A 12,165-nucleotide genomic window follows, 5' to 3' on the forward strand; every position below is an offset into this window, starting at 1 on the left:
CCCCACAGGCCACGCCCCCCACCAGTGCATGAATTACAGCACTAAAAGCTGGCGGGTGAAGGTCGGGTACTCTCCACGGAATCTCAGATAATCCCAGAACCCGCCTCACAGGGTTGATCTAAGGGTTTCTATTCATAGCTTTAAGAATGGAATGAGATCATCAGCTTTTAAGTAGTTGAAGGAAAACACACACTGCTCCTTTTTCATTCTCTTCATCCCACCTTCTTGCGAGAAAACGAACACCTGGCTCCCACGGAGAGCACTGTGCCGAGAGCTCACTGGCCCTCGGCTCTGAGTGAGTCTGCGTAATGTTAACGTAAAAAAACATTGAAACCTGTAAAGAATTTTGTGAGTTTATTTGAGCCAAGCTGTCAACCAATGCCGGGAAGCAGAACCTCAATGAATTGAGATAATGCTTTGGAGAATGGTGCCTCACATCTACATTTACACATTGCAATCAAAGGGAGGAATGTAAGTGGGTTACATGAGATCCATCGGATAGGCTAGAGAGGCGGGAGAAAGCAAAGGGGGGGAACCCCTGGGATTGGATAAAAAGTAAAATGATAAACACATTCTTAGGTGGGTGCCGGAACAATTAACAAGATAATAATGAAGGAATTTGTGGTATTTGTCCTGGAGCCCAGGCACCTTAGGCTGTGCCCCAAGGGGTCCAGAAAAAGCAAGTTACAAGTTACCCAGACATTTCAAGGGTATGTTGCTATAGATGCAAAAAGATAGATAGGCTCAGGGTAAAGGTTGACCTTGTCAGTGAAGATACCAGCCTAGCAGGGGAGATACCATGATCACGAAGGTGGTTTTCCCAGGGCGAGGCTTATCCATTGCACTCCAGATATGCTGACCCCTGCGATTTCCCCAAATGTGGGAAACTTGACTGCATAATTTGTGGTTTAAAAAAAAAGAAAAAGATACCAGCCTAGGACAGTAACTACCCACCATAACTCCTTTTAGTTAAAGTTTAATTTCAGACCATCTTTTGTGGTTATTTTAGGTCTCTTGAGTTTGCAAGACAGCCCTGCAGGCCTTCCCTGAGCTTGTCAGGTCAGCATGTGGCCCCTTTTGTCCACACTCCCAATGGCCTGTACACCTAGTGCCGCTGCCTGAGCATCTTACTCAACCTGTATCACCGACTGAGCACCCGCCGTGTCCCAGGCGATGCCCGGGTGCTCGCAGAGCAGCAGAGAGCCAGCCACCCTGTCCTATGGAGCGTGCCTTCAGCCAGGAGAGGACGGGGGTGTGGGGAGGAAACAGCCTTGGACAGACGTGAGGTGCAGCCGTTAGAGGGCATGGGCACCATGAAAACATTGGAATGAAGCCACACAGGGGCTACTTGAGGGAGGGGCAAAGGGAGGCTCACTGAGGGAAAGTGGACGGATGGAGGAGAGCCCGGCGGACGCCTGGAGAAGAGCATCGGGCAGAGGGGACAGCCCATGGAGGGGCAGCAGGACGAGCAAGAGGCCGAGTAGAAGGGGGTTGAGGCTGAGTCCGGGGGGCGGGGGGGGGGGGGGGGGGACACATCCTGCAGGGATCGAGGGCCGGTGAGAACCTGGCATCCCCTGAGTGCAGGGGTTGGCGCCGGGGCTGTAGGTGAGGACCGGCTGGGCTGATGCAGTGGGGGCAGACCCTCTGGCTTCTGTGTCAGGAGCAGACTGAGGGGGAAGAGGAAGCAGGGAGACAGCAGGAGGCGACAGCACCCTCCCCGAGGGCGATGCGGAGACAGTGGAAACACGATGGGGGGGAGGGGGGGGAAGAGGAGGCCCCATGTTCTCCTCAGCCCCTGGGATGGCGGTCTCCAGCAGCTGCCGGCGGGGGTGTCTGAAGTCAGATCCTGTCCGTTTTGAGGGTCTGACTGTAAAACCAAAACCTTAGTTTGAGCTCCACACATGGGATGTGGAATGTTCACGACCAGCCTCCCACCCTGAAGTCCAGGCGGCAGGTCATTCCTGTCTCGCTGCCCTAATCCCTCCATGTTCCCCCTCCCCCAGCTCTCTTCAGTCATGACAAGTACTTATCGTAAACAAGCAAATGGTTTTATTTTTGGTACAAAAAACAACAAAACAGAATGTACAGCAGTATGGAAAGCAAACGTTGAAAACTAGGAAAATGAAGCCCCCTTGTGGACACACCAATCAGCTGAGTCCAGAACCTGGGTCATGCATGACACAAAAGGGCTCAGGGTTCAATGCAAAGGGCTTGCCCAGGTGGTCCGACTCCAACCCGACTCCAGTTTCCAGGACAGAGAAGATACCGCACCACAGAACAGAACGGCAGAGACCAGCCCCAAGTCCCATGGCCTAAGGCAGTGCTTGCTGTGCTTCCGGAGAAAGAAATGCTCCTGAGAGGCTGGGACAGGGCGATCAGCATCCAGATTGCTGCCTCTAACTCCCACCTGGGTCTGTGGGGCTCCCAGCTCTGCCCCTCCCTCCTCCTCCCATGTCCCCTCCCAGGTGAACCATGGATGGCCCTTCCCATCCTCCGCCCTCCTCAGCTCCAATGGCAGGTAGGGAAGGTGGGGGTGCGGGTCATGCGGGGAATCTGAGGGCCTTGATTCCCTCTTCAAGGGAAATGCCGCTTGAAGAGCCAGAGACAGTGTCTGTCCACCCGCCTCCCTGGCTGAACTGATTAACACAGAGGCCTCATGAGTGTGTGTTTAGAACCAGTCCTCCTCCCTCCCCCTAACTCTGCCACTGCATAACTTGGCTGTTTTGGGCAAGTCGGCCTCTGGAGTGTTAATTCTCTCTCCTTTAAAATGAGAACAAGAGCCCAGCAGGCATGGCTCAGTGGTTGAACGTTGACGTGTGACTCGGGAGGTCAAGGTTTGACTGTCAGGGCATATGCCTGGGTTGTGGTCTTGATCCCCAGTGTGGGGCATACAGGAGGCAGCCGATCCATGATTCTCTATCATCATTGATGGATCTCTCTCTCCCTCTCCCTTCCTCCCTGAAATCAATGGAAGATATCTTATATAATAAAAGCCTAATATGCAAATTGTCACCTCGACCGGGAGTTTGACTGCTCGCTATGATTTGTGCTGACCACCAGGGGGTGGTGTGGAACATGGTGGGCATCGGTGGCAACGAGGCACTGGCAGCAGGCTGGGCTTCCGGGTGAGCCGGGCCGCAGCCGCCGGGACCACAGGGGCCAGTCGGGCTCCCCATGGGTTCATGCAGGAGCTGGTCTGCAAGGCCAGCCAGGAGAGTGTGTGCTGTCCACCCGGCTTCCATGCGGCTCTGTTGGGCAACCCAGAGGCCCACACTATGCCCCAGCCCGCGGCGTGCAGCCATGCTCACTGCATCTCTGTGTGGGGACTCGGGCACCATGACTCAGGCGCAGGGGGGTGTGCGGGGACCCAGGGGCCCAGGGCCCAGAGGTAAGCTGGGACCTGCCCTTCCACACCAGATGCTTGCATTTCAATTGCCGGTCAGGCCTAGGGACCGCACCCATGCACGGATTTTGTGCACCAGGCCTCTAGTGTTTTAATGTTTTTAAATGAAGTTATTGAAACTATAATGACTAAGATAAAAAATGATCAGGCACACTTGGAAAAGAACCAAGTAGGGTTTCTGTGAGAAACAATTATTGCTATCAAGTGTCACAAAGGGTAAGCAGGAGAGAAAGCTAACAAAGGGAGGTAGCTGACATTCGTGGTTACATCATGATCAGGTGCTAGGACTGGCAGCAGGAGGCTGGGAATCCCATCCCTCACGAGGCTGACAGAACGGCTCAGGAGCTGAACCTCTCCATGGAATACATAGAGCACAGTGTGGTAGTTCTGGAGTAGAGCCCATAAAAGTACAGGATCATGAAAAAGGTGTAATGGAAACCATTCTTTTCTTTCATTGGCTTCTACTTAGCACTACTTCATTGATACTCTAAGAAATTCAGGCTAGCAGTCTATGCTATCATCCCAGAATCTTGGTGCAGTAAAGGTTAGGAGGAGGAGGAAGATAAAAAGAAGGGGGAAAAGATAAGGAATCACCACCAAGTTATTCACAAATAACTTGTAAATTCCCTCTTGAGTAGTGGTAGGCCCAATGCATAGGCACATTTGAATTATTAAGAAAAATACATATGAGCCCACTAACAATTCATGAATATGAATAAGCACGAAAAATCAATAGAGCTTAATGGATTTTTATACAAGAGAATTCTGGAGTATGGAAAAGGTGAGTGCATGGGAGCAGATTTACTCATCTTGGAAAATGGCATTTATTTGTTTTACAAATTATTTGTTGGAAATATGTCTTGGCTTCTCTATAAAGTACAACTGGTAGATGCTTGGTCTCTGCCTTTCAGGAGCTTTCGTCTGGTGAGGCAGAGAAGCTAGATAGGAGTCTGTGCCGTGGGGATGGTGAGGGTAGAATACTGCTAGGGCTCAGAGAAGGATCTTAGAGGCTTTGAGATATAGAAGTTTTATAGAAGAGGTGGCAGTTGAGGCAGGGCCTTGAGAAATTTGTCTGGATGTGAGGAAAAACTACTCTGGGCAGGTTAGCATGAGCAAACAAATGGAGGCTATATGTATGTATAGGGAGTAACCAGAAATTGGGTTTCTATTTTTCTAACTTTTTATTTTGAGAAATTTCAAAACTACAGAATGTTGAAAGAATAGTTTAATAAAATATATAAGCTCTTTATCTAGATTAAACCAACATATTAACATTTTGCCATATTTGTTCTATATCTCAATACACATTTTTTCTTTTCTTTTCTGAATTACTTGAAAATTGGTTGTCATTCTGATATTTGAGCCCTAAATATCTGAGCTTGTATCAACTAAGAATAAGGACATTTCCCAACATGACCAGAGTTATCTTTTCATACCCAAGAATTTAACAATGATTCAATATTATCTAATCAACATATTCAAATTTCCCAAACTGTCCCAACAATGTACTTTAGAGTGCTTTCCTACATTCCCCCCTAATCTAGGGCCACACATGGCATTTAGTTCTCTTGTCTCTTTATCTCCTTTTAGAACATTTTCTGGGAGGGGGTGGATAGGTGTCTTTCATGTCAGCCATATTTTTGAAGGGTCCAGGCAGTTATTTGTAGGATGTCTCACAACATGGATTTATCTTTCTTTTAAGGGTCTCAGGTTAAATGATTTTAGTTATGTTCATTTTCCACTGCCTTATGGCAAGAGGCACATATTGTCCGTTTGTCCCATTAGTGATGCTGAGTTTGATCAGTTGGCTAAGATGGTGTCTGCCGGACTTCCACCTTCAGGATGCTTTTACATAAGTGACATGTAGGGAGTGATCATTTTAGATGGCTCCCCAATGACTTTAGCATCCATTGGTGATCTATTTCTGAATCAATTACCTCATTGAAGTTTACAAAATGGTAATTTTTGTAAATCCATCATTCTTTTCACATTCATTCACTGACAGCTGTCTGTAAATAATAGATTTCCTTCTCTTTCACTTGTTTTTCCTTCCTTCCTTCCTTTCTTATTTTTTATTTAATTTTTTGTTTTTTTGTTAATCCTCACCTGAGGATATTTTTCCCATTGATTTTTAGAGATTGGATGGAAGGGAGAGAGAAACATTGATGTGAGAGAGATACATCGAGTGGTTGTCTCCCGCATGCTCCCCTACTGGGGCCTGGATTGAACTTGCAACCCAGGTATGTGCCCTTAACTGGGAACTGAACCTGCGAAACTTTGGTGCAGGCTGACACTCTAACCACTGGGAAACACTGGCCACGGCCTGTTTTTCTTTTTGCTGAGTATTATTACAGGCTGGTGGATTCCCTTTATATTCAACTAGTGATCTGGTGCATGGATTTGTGCACATTGAAAGGAAATTAATTAGAAGGTGGCCAGTGGGGCGGGACTGGGCCAGATGGGCTGGACATGCCCTGGAGCCAACCTCCCGCGGTCCCTCCCTGGAGTCTGCGGAGTGAGCAGCGGGGAGGGGGTTCCTCCGGCAGGTGAGGTCCCTCAGCCTGGCCTGTGGAGATCAGGCCGAAACCAGCTCTCCGACATCCACCGAGGGGTCCCGGAGTGTGAGAGGGCACTCTGCAAAGTTGCTATCATATAGGGTGTGGAACACAAACACAAGTGTGCAATAAACCAGATTCAAGGCCGACAGTGCCCCAGCAACAACATAACCCACAGCTAAACGTGGAATTGCAAGCCCCCACGAGGAATCGGGCTCCCTCCTCTCTGGTTTTGGGGTGCATCACCCGAGAACCACTGCTGCCAAGTCACTGCAGCTCAGTAGCTCCTGCATTGAGCATCTGCCCCCTGGTGGTTCATGTGCATCATAGCGACCAGTCAGATACTTAGCATATTAGCCATATATGTGTGTGTGTGTGTGTGTGTGTGTGTGTGTGTGTGTATTATATTAAGTGCCTTACTGTCATTTTTTTTCCTTTTAATCTTCACCTGAGGATATTTTTCCATTGATTTTTAGAAAGAGTGGAAGAGAGAGGGAAAGACAGAGAGAAATATACATGTGAGAGAAATACATTAATTGGTTGCCTCTTGCAGGAGCCCTGACCAGAGCCTGAGCTGGGGAGGAGCCTGCAAACGAGGTACATGCCCTTGACTGGAATTGAACCCAGTACCCCTCGGTCTGCAGGCCAACACTCTATCCACTGAGCCAAACTGGCTAGGGCTACTGTCATTTTTTAAATGTTCAAATTGTCCCAGATTCAGCCATTTTGTGGCTCCTGTGTCCTTTTGACATGTTCCCATTATTATTTGAGCAGTTCCTTACTTTCAGGCACAACAAGATATTCCTGACTCACTTTGAACATTGCTATTCCTAGTCATTTTTCAAGGAGCCTTGAATCCTTTTAGTAGGAAATGTTATTTAGAAACCTAGATAAACATGGCTTTGCTGAGGAATAAGTTTGAGGGATGTAGTAGAAAGACTGAGGACAGATTCTGGAGGGTCTTAAAGGTCAGACTAGATAGATAGTTTTGTTTTACTCTCTTGGCTTTAGGAAGTCAATTATTAGAAGCCAAGAACAGGAAAGTGACAATGTGCAAGATACCATGGAGAGGAAAGAGAGGGAGGCAAGGGGACAAATTGGAAGAACATTGCTCACCTGATATATTTGCACGTATTGAAAGGAGACATATTCAATTTGGGGATAGAGCGAGTAAGTATAGGTACATTGAAAACAAAGTGAAAATAGACTGAAACAAACCAGGGAAAACAAAAGAAGAAATGTAATCAGTTCACTATGTGGATTGCAATATAATTATTTTGGGAATATTCTTATATATGTATGTAATGTTTCTGGGGGAAGAAGGCTATGTCCTCATCTTCCAATGAAGAAAGTCAGCAGCTAATATTAAAACTGAAAAATTAAATAGCATTACATACATTAGTTAGAAACATAGAGGTAAATACCAAAGGAAACAGCTTAAAAACTTTAAATGGCCCTAACTGGTTTGGCTCAGTGGAAAAAGAGCCTCGGCCTGAGGACTGAAAGGTTCCAGGTTCGATTCCGGTCAAGGGCATGTACCTTGGTTACGGGCACATCCCCAGTAGGAGGTATGCAGGAGGCAGCTGATTGATGTTTCTCGCTCATTGATGTTTCTAACTCTCTATCCCTCTCTGTAAAAAAAATCAATAAAATATATTTAAAACAACAAAAATAACCTTTAAAATGGCTGCCCAGGGGAGCAGGAAATAGATGGCGATAGTGCTGCCGGGCTTCTTTTTGTAGAAATATTTGGTTTTGTGTGTGTTTTTTTAACTGTTTATGTTTCCTTTTAGATTTTTTAAAAAATGTTTTTATTGATTTTTTTATAGAGAGAGGAAGGGAGAGGGATAGAGAGATAGAAACATCATTGATCCACTGCCTCCTGCACACCCCCCCACAGGGAATGGAGCCCACATCCCAGGCATGTGCTCTGACCAGGAATCGAACCTGGGATCTCGTTTCATGGGTCGATGCTCAACCACTAAGCCACACCAGCTAGGTGCACCCTAAGGGTTTTAAGGGTGGAGATTTTGGGTGAAGTCCCAGGGGAGGATTTAATAGAATATCCAGCAGTATTCCTGGTGTGTCCTTTCAGGATTGTGGTCTCCTCTGATTGACTGGCCAGCACCCAGTCAAAGGTCACACTATTCAATCCAGCTGGTCCTGAGGCTGGTTTTGTTGCTTATCTGGATCTGGAGCTGAAATACAACTGAGGCAAACCCATGACCAGCAATATGCTAGGAGAGGAAAAGTCACCCTGAGGGTGAGGTCCCACCTACAATTGATTGTCCCTGGCTAGGTACCTGGGGCTTTCCACCTTGGTACCTGGCCCATTGTCTTTGCTCTGCTCTTGTCTGTCTAACTGTGTACAATAGTTTTAGCCCCCGTTTTGCATTCCACAGTCTCAGTTACCCAAGATCAATCATGGCCTGAAAATATTAAATGAAAAATTCCAGAAGCAAATACAAGCGTTTTAAATTGCATGCCTTTTCGGAAATTGCTGTTTTGCTCAGGACATGAATCATCCCTTTGTTCATGGTATCCACATGGTACAAGCTTCTTACTTGTCAGTCACTTAGTAGCCCTCTCAGTTACTGGCGAAGTGGCTGTGTTCAAGTAACCTTTATTTTACTTAACAATAGCCCCAAAGCACAAGAGTAGTGTGCAGGCAATTCATATATACCAAAGAGAAGCCGTTCAAGTGTTTCCTTTAAGTGAAAAGGTATGTATAGGAGGGAAAAGTGTAGGCTGTGTAAACAAAAACTTTCCTGGCTGAAATCCTTTCTAAAAGAAAGGGTTTATTGAGCCAAATGCTAGCCAGAAGGACCAGCTCCTGGAGCATGAATTCTAGACCACCAGCAGCAGGGCTAGATGAAGACAACATATTCGAAATCCTTGGGTTTAAGGGGTCTTCTAAGTAAACAGTTTGGCAAAGAAAGATGTAAGTTGTTTTGAAAGAATTTACATTGGCTATAAAGGGGGTAACAGAAGGTGACGTGGGGCTAGTTCAGAGTCCAGACCTGTAAGGAAGAAGCATTTGCTTCTTTGGATTGGTGGTGGGCAACTGTGGGGGACATTCAAGTGTAAACAAATGGATTTACCTGGTAGTCATACTCAGCTATTCTCTTTAGATAATCCAGTGGAAATAGCCACTTGAAAGTTAATTCAAAGTTTTAGCATACATTCAGGAATGCAAGTAGTCTTTTGTTGGTCTTGTCCTTCAGCTGTTAACTGTTTAACCTCTGTCTCCTCCTTCCACCCTCAGGTCTGCTGTAATTTAATTTAGCACTTCTCAGAATTTTTTCTTTGTCATATATAAAGGTTCAGTACTATCTATGGTTTCAGGCTACCACTGGGGGTCTTGGAATTTTCCCCTGAGTATAAGGGTGGTGGAGACTACTGTATCTGGTTTACCCTGTAGCTGTAGAGCTCAAGAGAGGTCAAGGCTGACCCTTCGAGGTTGTGAGGAAGGTGGAGCCATTAATAGAAATAAAAAAACACCCAGACGTGGCTGGTGTGGCTCAGTTGGTTGAGCTTTGTCCCATGTACCGAAAGGTCCCTGGTTCAATTCCCGGTTAGGGCACATACCCAGTTTGCGGGTTCGGAGTATGTGTGTGGGGCAACCGATCGATCCTTCTCACATTGATGTTTCTCTCTCAAATCAATAAAAACATATTTAAATACATTAATAAAGTAAAATAAAAATGCCCAGAGAAAGCCAATGATGGAGGACAAGGAAATAATAAACTATGGTTTTGGCTCTGGCCAAATAGCTCAGTTGGTTAGAATGTCATCCCAATAAATCAAGGTTGCAGGTTCCTTCCTGGGTCAGGGCACATAGAAAGAATCAAACAATGGCCCAGCTGGTGTGGCTAGGTGGATGAGCTTCCACCTATGAACCAGGAAGTCACAGTTTGATTCCCAGTCAGGGCACATGCCGGGTTGTGGGTTTGATCCCCAGTAGGGTGTGTGCAGGAGGCAATGATTCTCATCATTGATATTTCTATCTCTCTCTCCCTTTCCCTTCCTCTCTGAAATCAATAAAAAACATATTGGGAAAAACAAGAATCAACCAATGAATGCATAAATAAGTGGAACAACAAATCAATGTTTGTCTCTCTCTTCCTCTCTCTCTCCCCCCTTCCTCTCTTCCAAATCAATAAATTTAAAAAAAAAAGCCCCTAGCCGGTTTGGCTCAGTGGATAGAGTGTTGGCCTGTGGACTGAAGAGTCCCAGGTTCGATCCCTGTCAAGGACACATGCCTGGGTTGTGGGCTCGGTCCAACGTGCAGGAGGCAGCCAATCAATGATTCCCTCTTGACACGGATATTTCTATCTCTCTCTTCCTCTTCTTTCCTCTCTTAAATAAAAAAAATATATATTTAAAAAAATTGAACTGTGTTTTTGGGCTGTGTTGAGTTTGAGGAACCCACAGAACGGCTAGGAGAAGACCAGCCAGAAGATGGAAATGTTCAAGCAAGGGTTTATGATTACATCAGTGAAGCATCGATGTGTGGCAGAGCACAGCTCCACGTGACACAGACCACAAAAACAGACCCTGCTCATTGAGCTCCTGTCATAAAACTACCCAGTGGATGCCGAAACCGGTTTGGCTCAGTGGATAGAGCGTCGATCTGCGGACTGAGAGGTCCCGGGTTCGATTCCGGTCAAGGGCATGTACATTGGTTGTGGGCACATCCCTGGTGGGGGGTGTGCAGGAGGCGGCTGGTCGATGTTTCTCTCTCATCGATGTTTCTAGCTCTCTATCCCTCTTCCTTCCTCTCTGTAAAAAAAATCAATAAAATATATTAAAAAAAAAAAAAAAAAAAAAACTACCCAGTGGAGATCTGCATGGGGAAATGTGCTATACATCTGCAGACAGTGTTATTCCTGCAGCTAAGCAGTCACAGTTGTCTTTGAGCAGTAGTCGCTCTGGTATAGATTCCTGGAAACAACACATTTTAATCTCTGCCCTTTATTATTATTTATTTAAATGCTGGGAGAGAAAAACACATTGAACAACAAATTTTGCTAAATTTATGAATAATAAAACCTTGAGAATTCAGTGAAAGCCTATGGGGGGCTGGAACAATTGGGAAAAGGCATTGGGAAGAAAATGTGGGATTTGGATGCACAGAGGAGATAGAAATATACTTCTGGCAGTGGGGAATTCTGGGAAATAGGAGAAAGTTGTCTACTAGGGGCCTTGCTGAGAGTTAGGCACTGGAAGACTGGACAGGAAGAGTCAACTCAAGGATTTTGTCAGCAACAAGAGTCAATGAGTGGAAGCAAGAGCATACAATGGAGTAAAGACAATCTTCAATAAATGGTGTTGGGAAAATTGGACAGAAACATGCAAAAAAATGAAACTAGACCACAAACTTACACCATACACAAGAATACACTAAAAATGGATAAAAGACTTAAATGTAAGTTGCAAACCATAAAAATCCTACAAGAAAACAGGCAGTAAAATCTCAGACATCTCATGCAGCAGTATTTTCACTGATCCATCTCCTAGGGCAAGAGAAACAAAGGAAAAAATAAACAAATGGGACTACATCAAACTAAAAGGCTTCTGCACAGCGGGGGGAGGGGGGAGGAAGGGAAAACACACCAACAAAATGAAAAGGGAACCTATTGTATGGGAGAACATATTTGCCAATGATATATCTGATAAGGTGTTAGAACTCCAAAATATACGAAGAACTCATACAACTCAATACCAGGAAGACAAGCAATCCAGTTAAAAAATGGGCAAAGGACCTGAAATACACACTTCTCTAAAGAGGACATACAGATGGCCAATAGGCATATGAAAAAATGCTCAACCTTACTAATCATCAGAGATGTGCAAATTAAAACTACAATGAGGTATCACCTCACACCTACCAGAATGGCTACCATCAACAAACCAACAAACAAGTGCTGGCAAAGATGTGAAGAAAAGGGAATCCTAGTACACTGCTGGTAGGAATAGAGACTGGTGCAGCCACTGTGGAAAATGGTATGGAGTTTCCTAAAAAAAATTTAGCCCTAGTTGGTTTGGCTCAGTGGATAGAGCGTCGGCCTATGGACTGAAGGTCCCGGGTTCGATTCCGGTCAAGGGCACATACCCAGATTGCAGGCTCGATCCCCAGCAGGAGGCAGCCAATCAATGATTCTCTCTCATCATTGACGTTTCTATTTTTCTTTTTCTTTTTTTTTT

This window comes from Cnephaeus nilssonii, assembly GCF_951640355.1.
Source record: "Cnephaeus nilssonii genome assembly, chromosome: 2".
NCBI lineage: Eukaryota > Metazoa > Chordata > Mammalia > Chiroptera > Vespertilionidae > Cnephaeus > Cnephaeus nilssonii.